This window comes from Megascapheus bottae, chromosome 7 (genome assembly GCF_031878675.1).
Source record: "Megascapheus bottae isolate mThoBot1 chromosome 7, mThoBot2.hap1, whole genome shotgun sequence".
NCBI lineage: Eukaryota > Metazoa > Chordata > Mammalia > Rodentia > Geomyidae > Megascapheus > Megascapheus bottae.
Window position 1 is genome coordinate 26,377,238 of NC_143515.1, and position 16,439 is coordinate 26,393,676.

A 16,439-nucleotide genomic window follows, 5' to 3' on the forward strand; every position below is an offset into this window, starting at 1 on the left:
AAAGACTTAGAAAAAATCATATTAAGTGAAGTTAGCCAGACTCAAAGGGACATAGGCTCAATGGTTTCCCTCATTTGTCATAATCAGTAGAAACCATGGGCTGTCCTAGCAGAGATTTGCAATAGAGCAAAACCTAGATACGTAAGACCATACAGTATGACACTAAATGAAAGGACCTCTAGGATATAGAAACAAAAGCCATATAATGAGTGATTGTTGTCCTTAATGTACTATGCTATCTCTCATCTCTTTTGCTGTCCCCTGGTTATCTCATATTGTTACAGTATCTCACTTTGTTATCTGATATATAGGATATATTTGTATTTGGTTATTTGAAATTGGATAGGGAAGGGGAGAAAACAAGATGAGGAGTGAGGGGGAGGAAATGGGGACCAAGATATGAGAAAGGGTATCAATGTATGTGAAGTAATGCACCTTCTATCTGGTGAATATAATATAACCCTTCTATTAATTACAATAAAAATATATGAAAAAATTAATCTACAAATAAGGCATGGTGGCTCACATTTGTAACCCTAGCTACTCAGGAGCCTGAGATCTGGGTTCAAAGCCAGCCCACACTAAAGTCCATGAGATTCTTATCTCCAATAAACCACTAGAAAACCGCAAGTGGTACGGTGGCTCAAGGGGTAGGGTGATAGCCTTGGGCTGAGGAGCTCAGAGACAGCATCTGGGCCCAGAGTTCAATCCTCACAAATGACAAAATAATAATCATCATCACCATCATCATCATCAAGACAATGAAGAAGACACACACTAAGCTATGTCTCACATATTTTCTTGAAAATACATGGTAGTAATATTAAATACAACAACAACAAAAATTGCTATAGTCAAGAACCATAATCTGTATTGTAAAAATCATTTTAATTAGTCTGAATTATGCTTATTAGTAGGATTCACTTTGGCATTTTAACACATGCATAAAAAGATCTGTTAGTCTCAGTAGCATTTCTGGTTCATATTACAAATAATAATCATTTTACTGTGGAACATTAGCACTTACCACAAGTTCTTGATCCAACTCTCCTTTGGACTAGTTCCTTGTTAGCTCCTGAGATTAGTGATACAAAAATATGAACATAACTTGCATCCTTTGGGCATGCTTATTTCAGTTCCTTTGGGGGTTTTTTTGTTTGTTTTGTTTTAGAAGTGTAATTGCTGGATCATGTGGTAGGTCTCATTTTAATTTGAAAGAAATCTCCATACTACTCTACTCAATAGTTAAACAAATTTGAATTTAACTTCCCACCTATAGAGTGTGAGAGTTCCTTTTTCCCCTTCATCCAGGTAGCATTTACTTTTTCTATCTTTGATAACAGTCATTCAAACCTGGGTGAAACATTTCACTGAAGTTTTGATTTTTACATTTCTGATATCTAATTTTATTAATTATGTTTTCATGTGTTCATTATTTATATTTTCTTTTAAGATCATTAATTAACAAAATTATAAAATCAAATTACTTTCATTTTGTTAAAAATTTTTGTCAGTATATTTCACATACTATTTTTGTCAAATATATAATTAGCCAATATTGTCTCCCATTCTATAATGTTTTTTGACAGGATTGCTTCCTTTGTAGTACAGGACATATGACTGATAAAATCCCATTAGTCTACTTTTGAGTTTATTTACTGTGCTTTGGAGTTATGTCTAGCAGAGCTAGTTATGGCTCTGTCTCAAAGTCTTCCTCCTACGATTACTTATAGTAGTTTTATAGTTTCAGATCTTCAGTGCATTTTGTGTTGATATTTTTTCCAACATTTTACCACATATATTTCTTCCGATGACCTCAAGCTGAGAATGCCATGTCAATGGATCACTGTGAAATGCAGCCATTTAATTTTTCTCTGATCAAAATAACAAACCAGTATAATCTCACTTCTATTAACATTTGAGAGTTTACAGCAGGTAAAGTAAGTTCGCTTCTATATATGAAGGTTAAAAATCATTTTTCCCACAAAATAAAAGAGCAACCAGTTTCACCATTGAGAAAAAGTAAAAACTAAGTTTTGTGGGGTTTTTTGTTTGTTTTCTTTTTTAATTAGTCCAAATTGGAATTTGGGAACTTAGTTGTGTGCTGCTACACGGACATCATGACAAATCAAAATGTAGGGTTGGCTCTTGTTTTGTTTCAGTTTTCTGTTCAGTATCTGATGCTCATGAATTAAGTTCTAGAAATGTTCCAATTGCAAGGCAGGGATCTGTTTGGATTGCATCATGGGTATGCTCCTTGGGTTGGATACTGGAGAGTGACCCATGCCCGCTACCTAGTAGTCATTAGAATCAAAAAGTTCATTGTCTCAGCCTTGGTATTCCATTCCCTGGAAATCTACTCGGGTACCACAAGACATCTCCAATTCCACCAATCCTTTCACAAACTTGGATACTTCTTGTGATTTATCTGCGGAAAGTTTTAGTGTAGCTCCAATTTTTTTTTTGCCAATCCTGGGGCTTCAACTCCGGGCCAAAGCATTGTCCTCGGGCTTTCTCAAGCCTACTACTAAACCGCTTGAGCCACAGCAGCAATACTGGCTTTTTTTCTATGCGTGTGATACCAAGCTATCGAACCTGGGTCTTCATGCATGCTATGCAAGCACTCTACCACTAGAGCAGATATATCCCAGTCCCAGGATATATCAATTTTAAAACCTTTGATGGCAACCTCTGATCAAGCATATCAGAGTGACTTAGTTCAGTTTTGAAGTCAGCTGATCTGGCTAAAATGAGATCAACCACATTCACTTTGTCTCCAGAAATAAACAGCTGCACCGCAGTCTCTGCTACTTTCTGAATATAGTTAGGTTGCTTTTCCATTCTTAAATGGGCAAATCATAAGGCTGACTGACCTCATTCTTTGTTGTTTTTGGGGAAATCCCCAGTGAATTTGTATAGGACTTCTCTTGTGTTTCCTTGGAGTGTTGCAAAAAGAGCACCACTGCCATCTGTTACAATGAAGCCAATTTGTTGTGCTCCAAAGGTAGCGCTGTAAGAGCCTCTGTGTGGAATTTGTTGTCACAGAAATACAGTGTCCTATTAATTGGTTTGAAAGGTTCACAATCAATATTGACTTTCTTTTCCTTTCCTTCTTCCTTTAACAATTGTTCCACAGCAAGCAACCAGACCATTTGGGGATACTTTGTTATAAAATTTGAGTCTCTGTTGTTACAGGTGTAATGGCTCCCAGGACTGACAGGTGGTTTACCCCTGACTTACTGCTAGATGCAGTTCCAATTTCATCTGTTAACATTTTTGCTACTCATGAAATCTGGTCTTTGAAACATGTCGAGAAAGTGCAGTAGTGGGGAAAAAGTTTGAAATTAAGCCTATAGATGATATCACCTGGAACTTTGAAAGTGATGGTATGATTTGGGCAGTTAAACAAAAGAAAATCTTCTGAAAAAATTTAAGAGAGGATAACATAGTTTGATTTGCTTTATGCAGGTTTCTCTGGCTACGATATACAGATTTCACTAAAAGGGTGAAATGTTAGGTATAAGTTTCAACAAAATGATTGGAAACTAAAAAGACAACCTGAAGTTTTTCTCCAAATTTCTAAGTTAATAACCTAGTATACTGAGGTGAGGAATAGAAATGTATTATGGAATTCTGCTTTAACTTCTCATTTCAACATAAGAAAATATTCTCCCAATTGGGCTGAAATGTGACTGACTTGAATGTTTAAGTCTTGTGCAATTATAAGTTATAAGAGCCAATGTACTAAACTTTCTGAGCTATAGTCTGCTGAGGAAAAGAAGGTAGAGTTCAAGGATAGTGAACACCTGAGCTGAGGCTGTGTGAGCCCAGAGGAAAGAAATGCAAAGTTGGAGCATAAACTAAATGTCTAATGTCAGTATGCTTAGTGTTTGGATTAGTACAGGAGCTACTATCAAAGCAGAGAAGATATAGATGTAAACAGATAGGACTAGTTGTCCTGAAATGCTCACTTGGAGAGTAAAATCAGAAACAATCTGTTTTACATGCTCAAACCCTTGCTGGTTCTCTAGAAAGGCCTTGTTCCCACGGTCAATCCTAAGCTGATTGCTGAGGACTGGCCTCTCAGAATGTTCTGTCCATCTGGAGTATTTTGGAACCATGTTCTGCCAGTTTATCGAGGTGGTTTATTCTATAATTATGAACTATGATAAACTTCCTTTTCTCCTGGCTCATTTATTATTTTGTAGGTCATGAGGCTTGAACTCAACTGGACACTGCCTTTGAGCTCTTCAGCTCAAAGCTACCACCCTACCCCTGGGCTTGGGGAGTGTCCCGGAGTTCTTCAGCTCAAGGCTACCACCCTACCCTTGAGCCAAGCCTCACTTCCCATTTTTCAGAAGTTAATTGGAGATAAGAGAAAGATCTTTTTGTGCCCAAGCTGGCTTTGAACATTGATCCTCAGATCTCAGCCTCCTGAGTAGCTAGCAATATAGGCGTAAGACACCGCGCCCAGAATCCTGGCTCATTTTTTTTTTTTATCTCTAGTCTCTACACTAAATGTGCTTTCTCTTCATAGATTTCTTTGCCTATGATTGTGACAAACAACAATTGTACACATAGCCACCTCTGTGTCCTTAAGTCTTTGTGGTAAAACACAATTACTCTGAGAAACCTCTAACAAAAGATACTCTTTAGAAAATAAAATTATTCATGACTGTGTGACTTTGGAGTGTACACTTGGGAAGCCTTCAGTGTCTGTTCCTTGGGGACGCAGGGAATTAATAAGCAGCCATGCTCTTATGACAAGGATTATATGTGCAATTATCTACTGTTAATTAGAGAGAATATTTTAGCATCTAAATCTAATTTATTATCTATCTAAACTGAACAAAAAAGAAATAACAATCATTTTTTCTATCAGCATATATTTTTGCCAAGATAGTGATTAAGAGCTATTGTTGTTTGAGACCACATCACTCACATACACACACACACACACACACACACACACACACACACACACACACACAAAGGATTTCATTGTTTGAATCTAAACAAAAGTTTATCACCATGAAGACAAGACATACACTCACAAGAAGACAGTTTTGACTAGTAGGTTCAACACTGCTAAGTTTGATAGTAAGGCTAACCTTGTCACTAGAATTCACCAGCTTGTGTTCTCATTTCTGTGAAAAAGAACCATTATCTTCCTCATCATTACATATTTACATAAGCATCTCCTACATTTTTCAGAGGCTGTGTAATTTATTTTCTGGTTATCATCATGTGATACTATTTGGCCATGCACAGAAGCAACATTCAGAACCTGAGCCTTCTAAGCTACCTCACTAGATCCTCTACTTTTATGTTGAGAATTGTTAAAAGAAGGCATCCTCTAGAATCTGGAGGGAGGGCAATGGGAAATGTAGAAACAAGTCTCCTCCCTCTCTCTATACTGAGAGTAAGTTGTAGTTGTAGTCATTAGCCATATTCTTCTATTACTTTTACTGATAAACTGAGTCCACCACACTAGGGCTTTGTAGGTTCAAAGGATTTCATTTCATACCTTCAGGATTAGTGAAGACAATAGCTTCCACTAAATTATTTTCAAAATGTTACACAAATGGCTGTACATGACCCTGGTGTGTAAAGGACCATTTGCCAAGGCTGCCCTGAGCAAACATAAAAGACCCTATCTCAAAATAAACAAGCAACCCCCCAAAATAAGAAAACAAACAAACAAAAACAAGCACCTAAAGTTTAAAGGACTAGAGGAGTGGCCCAAGTTGGAAAGTACCAGACAAACAATCCTAGTTCCTCAGTTCAAAGTATACCTTGACAAACATCCTAGCCAATATGTTTCACATTTCTTTCTAGTCAAAAGATTAGTTTTGAGCTATATACTATTACATTACATATCAAACAGATGAAAAATAAAATATATATGTAAGTAGTGAATGAAACCTCTTTCCTCATAAATGATAGATACCCCTTTGATACTAAGTCAAAATTGCTTTCCCTTCATTTTATGTAGTTTTTGAAGTTAGCCTTGGAGGCTAACCCAGAAGACACATATTAATGGTGATGACCTTCTACAAACATAGGAGGAAGCATAGATAGAGCATACATGCACAACCCAATTCCCACACAGCATATGCTGGTGCTAAATTTCCTTTGCTTTAGTGTCTGTAGGATTTACACAGACCAGAAAGTCTTATGTAAATGAGAACTGAAGAGCTAGTACTAGGCACAGGAAGTACTAAACTTACACCAAAAAGTGCTGAAACAAGTAGTCCTTAATGAAAATGTATAGGTAGGGAAATAGGATGATTTCCCAACTTTACCTTTGTTTCCTGAAAAGAGTTTAAAATCAGAATAGAAAACCCCATGGATACTCAATGACCATTCAGCATCTTTTCCTTTTTATTCTAGCATAAGCTTCTGTTTACTATACACAAGCAACTCTGCCAGAAAACTTGCTCTCCTTTAAGTTTTACCAGTCAACAGTCATTGGGTTAAAAATGATTACAGTTTCCCCCCTAGAGGAGGCCTTTGATCACAGCAGCCAGATCCAGCTGTGAAAATATATGTTTTCCTGCCCTGTTCTAACATTTTCTCTTAATTAGGGCAAGAGAGACTGCCTTAGGAAGTTGATTCTTCACCTACACACATAATATCTGTGCTTCCTTTCTGCTTTGCCAAGCTCTTTAAGAAGGCACGAGGGGACCCATTGGTAAGAACTTGTTTTTGAGGCAATTGCAGTGGAAAAAAATGAAACACACCTCAATGAAAAGTTCACTTTGATTCTATTCCCTATTCTCTCTCTCTCTTTTCTCTTGCTCTCTCTTCTGAAATCCAGCAGTCTCAAATATCAGGTTGAAATAAAAAAAAGTCAGTAAGATTCATAGCTGGAAAAAGGAACCTACCAAATGTCTCATGACAGTAGTGATACCTTGGTCATTTCTCATTATTTTGGTGGGAAGCTGGGTTCAGAATTATCTCCCAACATTTATAGATAAAATATAACTTTATTTGATAAGCAAAGACATTTGAATCAGATATTAAAAATCATTCGATGAAGGTAACTGGCAATGTTTGAGAGAAGAAAAAGGAAGCTATGCTCACCATTGTGACTGAAGATCAAAACTAAGCAAGTTAAAGAGATGAGAATTCAAGTTTCTAAATATGGAGACTGAAAATTTTCCACCATTGTTGGATAGAATTTTATCATATGGAATAACCTTATCCCACAGAGGAATATTGCTGAGATTGTATGATTCATATCATTGTTATTATGGAACTGTAAAATGGGATGAAGAGAGACTGACATTCTTCATCCTTGAAATACCTATATTAAGGATGAACTTCATTTTTTCAACATCTCCATAAAAATTGAGATTTAGGTTGTACATCCTTTAAATCTAACTTGTCATATTAGTTTTGGGGTGTTAAGCATGCTCACCAACTCTGTAAGTGTCTTCTTTCAATAGTCCTGGAATCAAATTCCTAAATACATCTCAAACTGTGATACTACTCCACCCTATTTTAAATTTGAAGTTGGCTATTTAGTTTCATGATAAAAGTAGCCTAATCTATGATCAAATAACAACTGAAGAGAGCTGAAACCATGTGTTATTTAACCAGGTAATGAAACCACCATTTCTTTTGACAATTTCCTCTCTTGGAACGTGGAGATAATAAGAAGGAAAGTTTCAGTTAGAATGAGGATTCTTCCAAATCATTTCTGTAACAGAAAACTAAGAAACAGTAGCTTTAAGGTTAACAAGGGATAAGTCCTAAAAGTAGTCTGCCTCTCAAACTCAAGTAGAGATGAGTCCTACATGCTCACACACATACCATGCATAGAGGTAATCGCATCATCCTTTCAGAAAGGATTTTCACCGTAAGATCTGTTAATCAGGATCTCATAACTCAAAGTAACATCTCAGTTCTGGAATACTCTAGTTAAATGTCAAGCCCTATGCATGTAACAACAAAAAAAAATGGTTACATATTGCTCAGGCACCAGTGATCAGGGCAGCTCATGTCTGTAATGCTAGCTACTGGAAGGCTGTTATCTGAGGACTGCAGTCAGAAGTCTGTGGGGGCAGGAAAATCGGAGACTCTTATCTCCAATTGACCCCCCAAAAGAGCCCCAAATGGAGTCATAGCTTAAATTAGTAGAGGGCTAGCTTTGAAGATAAAATCTCAGGAACAGCACGGCACCCAGCTCCTAAGTTCAAGCCCCAGAACCAGCACGAGTGCATGTGTGCGCGCACACACACGCCCACCTCTCTCTCTCTCTCTCTCTCTCTCTCTCTCTCTCTCTCTCTCTCTCTCTCTCTCTCTCTCTCTCACACACACACACACACACACACACACACACACACACACAATTGCATACTCGTAAGGTCCCATATGACATTTAGATGAGTGAATACTTTGTATAAAAACTGTAACATCAATTTAGACCAGACTACCCAGACAAGTTTTCTACCATTCTAGGACTCCAGATGAGAAACCAGGTGAAAGTCACTCAGATAAGCAGGCTTCCTAGAACCAAACAAATAATTCTCAAAAATATTTTATCTCCGAAGTTCTGTTCCATATGACCGAAAGCTGTGGTTATAAGTCAAGTGCTTAAGAATTGTACCTTGTCTTGCACCACAAAAACATATGCAGATCTCACTCAATATCATACAATCACACACATACTGAGAGCAGGCAAGAGGGAAGGGGGAGGGAGAAGGAGAAGGAAAAGAAGAGAGTTACTTTGTTGAGAAATTTTAAGAGGAGATTTATCAATAGTACCCTAAGGAACAAGTTAATCTGAAAATTTTCAGTTAAGAAAAAATTGAAGAAACCTTCAGGCAACCTTCTTTGTTCATAAAACTATCATGTTTTCTCACCTAGTTATTTTTATTCTTGACACTTCTTTGAACAAAACCTGTATTTTACTTTTTCTGTATTTTACATATTGTCTATGTTCTTTGTACCAGAGAAGGACTTTATAAAGACTACGAGATCCTAAATTTATGGATTTTTGTTTTCAAAAGATACATTATTTTCCAAGGTCCTTTTCTTTAAAGACTAATGGGCTGCATAGCTCTACTGGAAGCTAGGGTTAGGAAGGTGGAAAATTCACAATTATTTCTAATTGCCATTAAAATGTTTGCTTTTTTGGTAGAAGGAAGAAGATAGTTTAGTTGGCAGAGGCACATATCTGATAAATTAGTGGTTACTTGGGATGTGGAAAAGAGATTTTTCTCTGTAAAAGCTAAAGAACAAAATGACTTAGAAATTATTTAAATTAGGCAAAATGTATGAGCCAGTTTGCAGATTGTACCATCCAAGGTCCATCACATCCTCAGCAGAATTCCTCTTCCAGAACATATTTCAGAAGAAAGTGTGTGCATTTTCATATTACTAAGTATAAATATATTTCTTAATTAGAAGTGAAAACGCTAGAATTTTGCAAGTAGGCACCTCCAAGTGTGAGACTAACTTGTCATTTTAAGTTGTGTGATTCTGTTCATTCATGTTGTTAACCATAATTATCCTGTTTTCTCTAAAACTAGATATTCATAAAATATCTTCCAACATTGTTTGGATGGGATTGTTATTTTAGAATCATTATATGATTTTATTTGTTCACACTCAAATATAGGCTCTTATTAGGTACAAGACACTAAAACAATTATTTGAGTTAACATCTACGAGACGTATATTATAACCTTTTGGACAACATGAGAATCATTGAGTGTATAGATACACAGATGGGTATATAGAGATATAAAGAGACTTCATAATCATGAAGGCATATGCCTGGCAGGTAGTAATCATATAAGAAATTGCTATTCTTCTTTCCTCACAACTCTTTTTCTCTATCTCTTTCTTTTGCTGCCTACCTTTCTTCTTTGTTGCTGAAGGAGAGTTAACAAGTTGATAAAGGTAATATAGGACAATATTTACTTAGAACTTTTCTTCAAGCAATTGCCTCCTCCTTCCCTTCAGATATGTTATATCTACAATCACAGAGAGTGACAGAGTTGGGATAAATAAGTCTAAAAACTTCAGAAGTGACACATGGGTATTTTTTCACATAAGGACACCGCTCCTGCTATTTCCAATTGAAAATCTAATAAAACAGTAAATCACCAGGCTTCCTTTTCCTCTTCTACTTCTAACTTTCAATGTAAAGTGTCACTTTGACTCATTAAAGACAAGACAATATTCAGAAGATAAATACCATCAAACAACAAAGCTTGTCTTGTCTGTCAGGGAAGCAGGTGGCATAAAGCAAGAAGATGAGTGTGCAGCCACCAGGCCCTGTGGCTGTGAAGGAGTCCTCAGGCCTAGGATGAAGCAAGAGTCAGGAGTGAATAATGACTCATAACCTTGAATTTCAAATAAAAGTAGCTTTGTTGAAACACCCCTCTCCTTCATGTGCTACTGAATACTTTCATCCTCTATTAAGCTTTTCCAGGACAACCTCAGGCTCTGCTGGCATAACCCCATGATATACCTCAATGTATCATAGTTCTCTCTTTATTCTCTTTGGTGAGATCACTACTACAGTTCTTGCCCATATTTACTACTTAACAAATTTTAGATTATTATTTATTTATCTATTTTGGTCTGTGCTTCGAAGTTCTGAAATAAAACATGCCAATAATCTTTCTTTTTGATTATTTTTATTGAAAAGGCAATGAGGAAAGGGGTTACAGCTACATAAATAAGGTAATGATTAAATTTGTTTTTAAACACTGTTATCCCATCCCTCACTTATTCCCACTTACCACACCCTACTCCTCTTCCCCCCTCTCCAAGCTGTAAGGTTCATATCTAACATAGTGTCAAGTGAGGATCGTTGTTGAATTAGTTCATTCTTTGTCCTGCTGTTTCTATGATTCCCTTTTTGCCGGGGCCAGCCGGCAGCAAACCAGGGTTCGCGGATTGGGATTCCTGAAATAGGGGCAAGGACTAGGAAAAAATAAAAGAGAGACAAACAGATGGAGTTCGGGAGGACTACAGCCCAAGTCAGCAGTCCAAGAAGACTGTGAGCTCCAGACTGCCGCCTAAGAGACTCTCTCGTTTATTTTAAGTTCCGACCTTAAATACTCTTCTTAAAACTAGGGAGTTGCCAGAGGCTACATTCATACAAAATAGTAAACAAATCACATATAGGATAAATGAGAAAGGATTAACATTGCTTAAAGTCATCATGATAAGAACTGATTGACATTGCTTAAAGTCATCATGATAAGAACTGATTGACATTGCTTAAAGTCATCATGATAAGAGTTACTTCCTTGTGTATACAGTTGTGTAGGTCCAAGGTCAGGTCCAAGGTCATTGACCCCACAGTCGGTCCCCAACACTTTTCCTTGCATGTATTGAAAAATCTTATATAAAGACATGAGGTACAGAAAACTAAGCACAACAAAAAATTGACAAAAGCAAAAACAAATAAACAAAAAGCTACATACGGGACATAATAAGAACCTCTTGCTTCCATGTCTTGGAATCCATGTTGATGCACTTCATTATATATAGTCCTATGTACTAAGCAATTGTGTTACCAACCAATCACAAGCATATTCTAGTTCTTACAAATGAGGGAAACCATGCAGTCTACTTTCCTTTGGGTCTGGCTTACTTCGCTTAATAAATTTTTTCCAAGTCTTTCCATTTCCTTCTGAATGGAATGATGCCATTCTTTCTAATGGAAACATAGAACTCCATTTGGTATGTGTACCACATCTTTTTGATCCATTCACCTACTGAGGGGCATATTTTAGCTATAGTAAAAATTGGTGCAATGAGCATGGTTGTGGTGATAACTTTAGTATGGCCTTGTTTGTGGTCCTTTGTATAAATGTGAGGGAGTGGATTCACTGGATCACAGTGGAGCTCTATGTTTAGTCTTTTGGGAAACCTCCATACTGCTTTCCAGAGTGGCTGAACAAGTTTACATTCCACCCACAGTGTAGTAGAGTTCCCTTTAGCCACATCTCCACCAGCATCTGTTGCTATAAGTTTTCTTGATATCTTCATATGTGTATATACTGTATAAAATGTATAAAAATAAAATCCTGATAACTAGACTGTATATCCTTAGAACCACTTGAGAACTTAACCGAATTGGCATCATTATCTCTCAGACACAACTTGATATCCTGGGAATTCACAAGATTTGAAAGATGACAGAGAAATTATATTAATCAATCTTCTGCAGATAACTCTGTAAAACAGGTTTTTCTCAATGTGGCTCCAGATTTCAGACTTGCTTCAGTTCCACTCTATTGCTTACCCTGTTTGCCTTGGCCAGCAGCTATTTTTTTTACTATGGTTCATAGCTACACAAAGGGACAAATTGGTCATATATATTGTACATATATACAATGACCTTAATAGTGTTGGAAATAATACTTGGCCAAGAGTTTCACATGAGCAGGGTGCTGGTGGTTCAAAATGATCCTAACTATATAATCTATCTATTTGGGTGGTTGAGAATCTGAGGATGACAGTTGGAAGTCAGCCTGGGCAGGATAGTTTGTGAGACACATATCCAATTGATTTTCCAAAGCTAGAAACGGGGCTAAAGCTCCACTGGTAGTGTGCTAGCATGGAGTAAATGTTGAGGGATAGTATCTGTGTTTAAGCCTCAGTATTGGCACAAACCCCCACATACACACAAAAATCACATGGCTAAGAAATAAATTAGTAGGACAGCAAATGACAAACTATTAAAAATGAAAGTTAAAAGTGACATAATAAAGCACATGGTGTTGAATTTTATAACAGGAAATTAATGAAGAATTAAAAATAAATTATTCAACAAATTGAAAAACCACAAAGCTTTTTTTAAAAATTTCCTTCACAATAACAAAATTTTTTCAGCTTTCAATTACAAAAATTACCTTGTGGGATCTGAGATTTTAGGTAATTGTTGTGTAGCTTCAAGACTTAAGTCCCATTAGAGGGACTCTATTTGGCTATATGTTAGCCATGAGAAATATTTTCCAAGGGAATCATCCCCATATGTAGCTTTGTTAGTGGGTGCAGTGATCTTGGTCACAATAGTCCTGTATCTTGATCCCAGCCCTTCCAACCTACAGCCTGAAGGTAGTCCTATTTAGCCTTCTCAAATAATCTGCCTTCATTACTACCAGGGACAAGTAGAACAAACTAAGCCCAAAGTCAGTAAACAGGAAGTCATGAAGTTTACAACAGAAATAACAAAATAGCGGAGAGAAACAAGATAGAAAACAGCAATGAAACAACATCTAGTGTTTTCCACAGATTAATACAATTGCAAACCTTTTATTAGTTTGACGACCAGCACCCGCCACCAAAAAAGTTCCAAATAACTAAAACCATAAATAAAAGAATAATTAATGACTTTAAAAGACTAACAAAAATATACAAGCCAAAATTTGTTAATCAGTCTACTAAGAACATGCCATTAAGCAATAAAAATATTGAATTTAAGTCCTTGTACTTGATTTTGGCCATGCCACCAATTCCTTCACTTTAAGTTTTGTTTTCGTATAGGATTTGTGTTTTTGTCCTGGACTGCTAAGGACTACAATCCTCCTATCTCCATTTCCTGAATAAGTGGAATTATAAATATGTGCTAAATACCAGTTTTTTAATACTTAATCTTCAGTTTAAAATGAAGCAGAGGAAAATTACTACTCTAAAGAAAAGCATATTATTACTCTAAAGAAAAGAAATTTCAAATTTGTAATGTCCATTATAAACATGTATTTGAAGCAAAAATCTTCAAGAAGTGCATACCCATAAAATGAGGCGTGTGTGTGTGTGTGTGTGTGTGTGTGTACTGTTGAGTAGGTTTGGATGGCAAGTTCTTCTTTATTGGAGAGATCTATCTATCTATCTATCTATCTATCTATCTATCTATCTAGTTACCAAGACAGAGAGAGAAAAATAAAGCATTTTCTTTTTCTTGTGCGATACCATCAATTAAATTCAGAGCCTTGCCCTCTCACTCAACTATCCACTTGATACATGCTTACTTTTTTTTATTTTTTATATATATTTATTGTAATTACATGATAATTGCCAGATAGATGGTGCATTAATTCCCATACATGGATACCCTTTCACATGTCTTGGTCCCCATTTCCCTCCCCCCCACCCCCACCTCTCATCTTGTTTTCCCCCGTTCCCTATCCAATTTCAAATAACCAAATACAAATATATCCGATATATCAAGTAACAAAGTGAGATACTGTAACAATATGAGATAACCGAGGGACAGCAAAAGAGATGAGAGATAACATAGTACCTTAAGAACAACAATCATTCATTATATGGCTTATGTCTGGAATTTTGTTTGCTAATTTGACATGGAAACTCTCAGATTTCTATGTTCATGTTTGAACTGAGATCTTCCAGGTCTCAACCCCTGTAACTAGAATTACAGGTTTGAGCCACTAGTACTTCCTGCCAAGAAGAGCTTTTCTTTATTATTATTATTATTATTATTATTATTATTATTATTTATTATTTTTATAGTAATGTTATAGTTATATTCACCAGGTAATAGGTGCATTATTTCTCACACATTGATACCCCTTCTCATGCTTCTGTCCCCATTTCCCTCCCCCACCCCTTCCCAATCATCTTATTTTTCTCCTTCCCTTTCCTATTTCAAATAAATAAATAAACACAAATTCAATATACCAAATAACAAAGTCAGATACAGTAACAATATGAGATTAAACAAAGGACAATAAAAAAGAAGAGAAATAACATAGTACATTAAGGACAATAATCACACAATATAAAGCTCTTGTTTTCAAATCCTGGAGATCATTTTATTTAGCCTCAACCTATATGGCCTTATGTATCTAGGTTTTGAGCTACGGTAACCCTCTGCTAGAAGAGTTCTAGGAGAGTACTAATTATTGCAAGTGGGGGAAACCATTGACCCTATGTTCCCTTGGGTCTGGGTTAATTCACTTAATACAATTTTTTTCCAAGTCTTTCCATTTCCTAACAAATGGGGCGATGTCATTTTTTATTTTTTTCATATATTTTTATTATAATTATTAAAAGAGTTACATTATATTTGATAGATAGGAGGTGCATTCACATACATTGATACCCTTTCTCATGTCTTGGTCCCCATTTCCCTCCCCCCACCCCCACCCCTCATCTTGTTTTCCCCCCTTCCCTATCCAATTCCAACTAACCAAATACAAATCTATCCTATATATCAGATAACAAAGTGAGATACTGTAACAATATGAGATAACCAAGAGACAGCAAAAGAGATGAGAGATAACATAGTACATTAAGGACAACAATCACTCATTATATGGCTTTTGTTTCTATGTTCTAGAGGTCCTTTCATTGAGCGTCATACTATATGGCCTTATGTATTTATGTTTTGCTCTATTGCAAATCTTTGGTAGGAGAGCCCTGGTTATGACAAATGAGGGAAACCATTGAGCCTATGTTCCTTTGAGTCTGGCTTACTTCATTTAATATGATTTTGTCTAAGTCTCCATTTCCTAACAAATGGAGCAATGTCATTCTTTCTGACAGCAGCATAAAATTCCATTGTGTACAAATACCACATCTAGTTGATCCACTCATCAACTGAGGGACATCTGGGTTGGTTCCATATCTTTGCTATGGTAAATAGTGCTGCAGTGAACATCATCATGCTGGTGGATTTAGTATGTCCTTGTTTCTGGACCACAGACCTATGGCCACCTAATCTTTGCCAAGGGAGTCAAAAAAATAGAATGGAAGAAAGACAGCCTCTTCAACAAGTGGTGCTGGCAGAATTGGTTAAGCACATGCAGAAAACTAATGTTGGATCCTTCTTTATCACCCTGCACTAGAATTAACTCCAAATGGATCAAAGACCTCGAGGTAAAAGCCAACACACTGGAATAGGACAGAAGGCATAGGAGGTACACTAGGCCTCCTTGGCACAGGTTGAAAATTTGTTAATAAGGACCAAGAATCACAACAAATCAGAGAAAGGTTGATAAGTGGGACTGCATTAAAGTGCAGACCTTTTGTATGGCAAAGGACATAGCTAGTAAATTGATTAGGAAGCACACAGAATGGGAGAAGATCTTCACCAACCATACAACGGACAAAGGCCTCATATCTGAAATACATCAACAGCTCAAAAAATTGAAACATTCCAAAACTAATTTCCAAAGTAACAACCATCCCATTAAAAGATGGGCCAAAGACTTAAAGAGAGTCTTTTCTAAAAAAGAAACAAAAATGGCTTATAGACACATGAAGAAGTGCTCAACATCTCTCGTCATAAAAAAAATGCAAATCAAAACAACTCTGAGATTCCACCTCACTCCAGTCATGGCCTAAGCCTGCATTATATATGACCTGAGACCAATGTTACAGCCATCTTTATCTTGTCCCTTTAGTTTCACCATATGTGATTTTTTTTTCACCTTGCATGTTTG

The 16,439-nt window shown here is 36.5% G+C and overlaps 1 pseudogene; it reads right to left on the bottom strand.

The window, feature by feature from the left end:
* Nucleotides 1-2,631: 2,631 nt before the first annotated feature.
* Nucleotides 2,632-4,121, bottom strand: LOC150060482 (eukaryotic peptide chain release factor subunit 1 pseudogene; annotated as a pseudogene).
* Between the last annotated feature and the right edge of the window lie 12,318 nt (nt 4,122-16,439).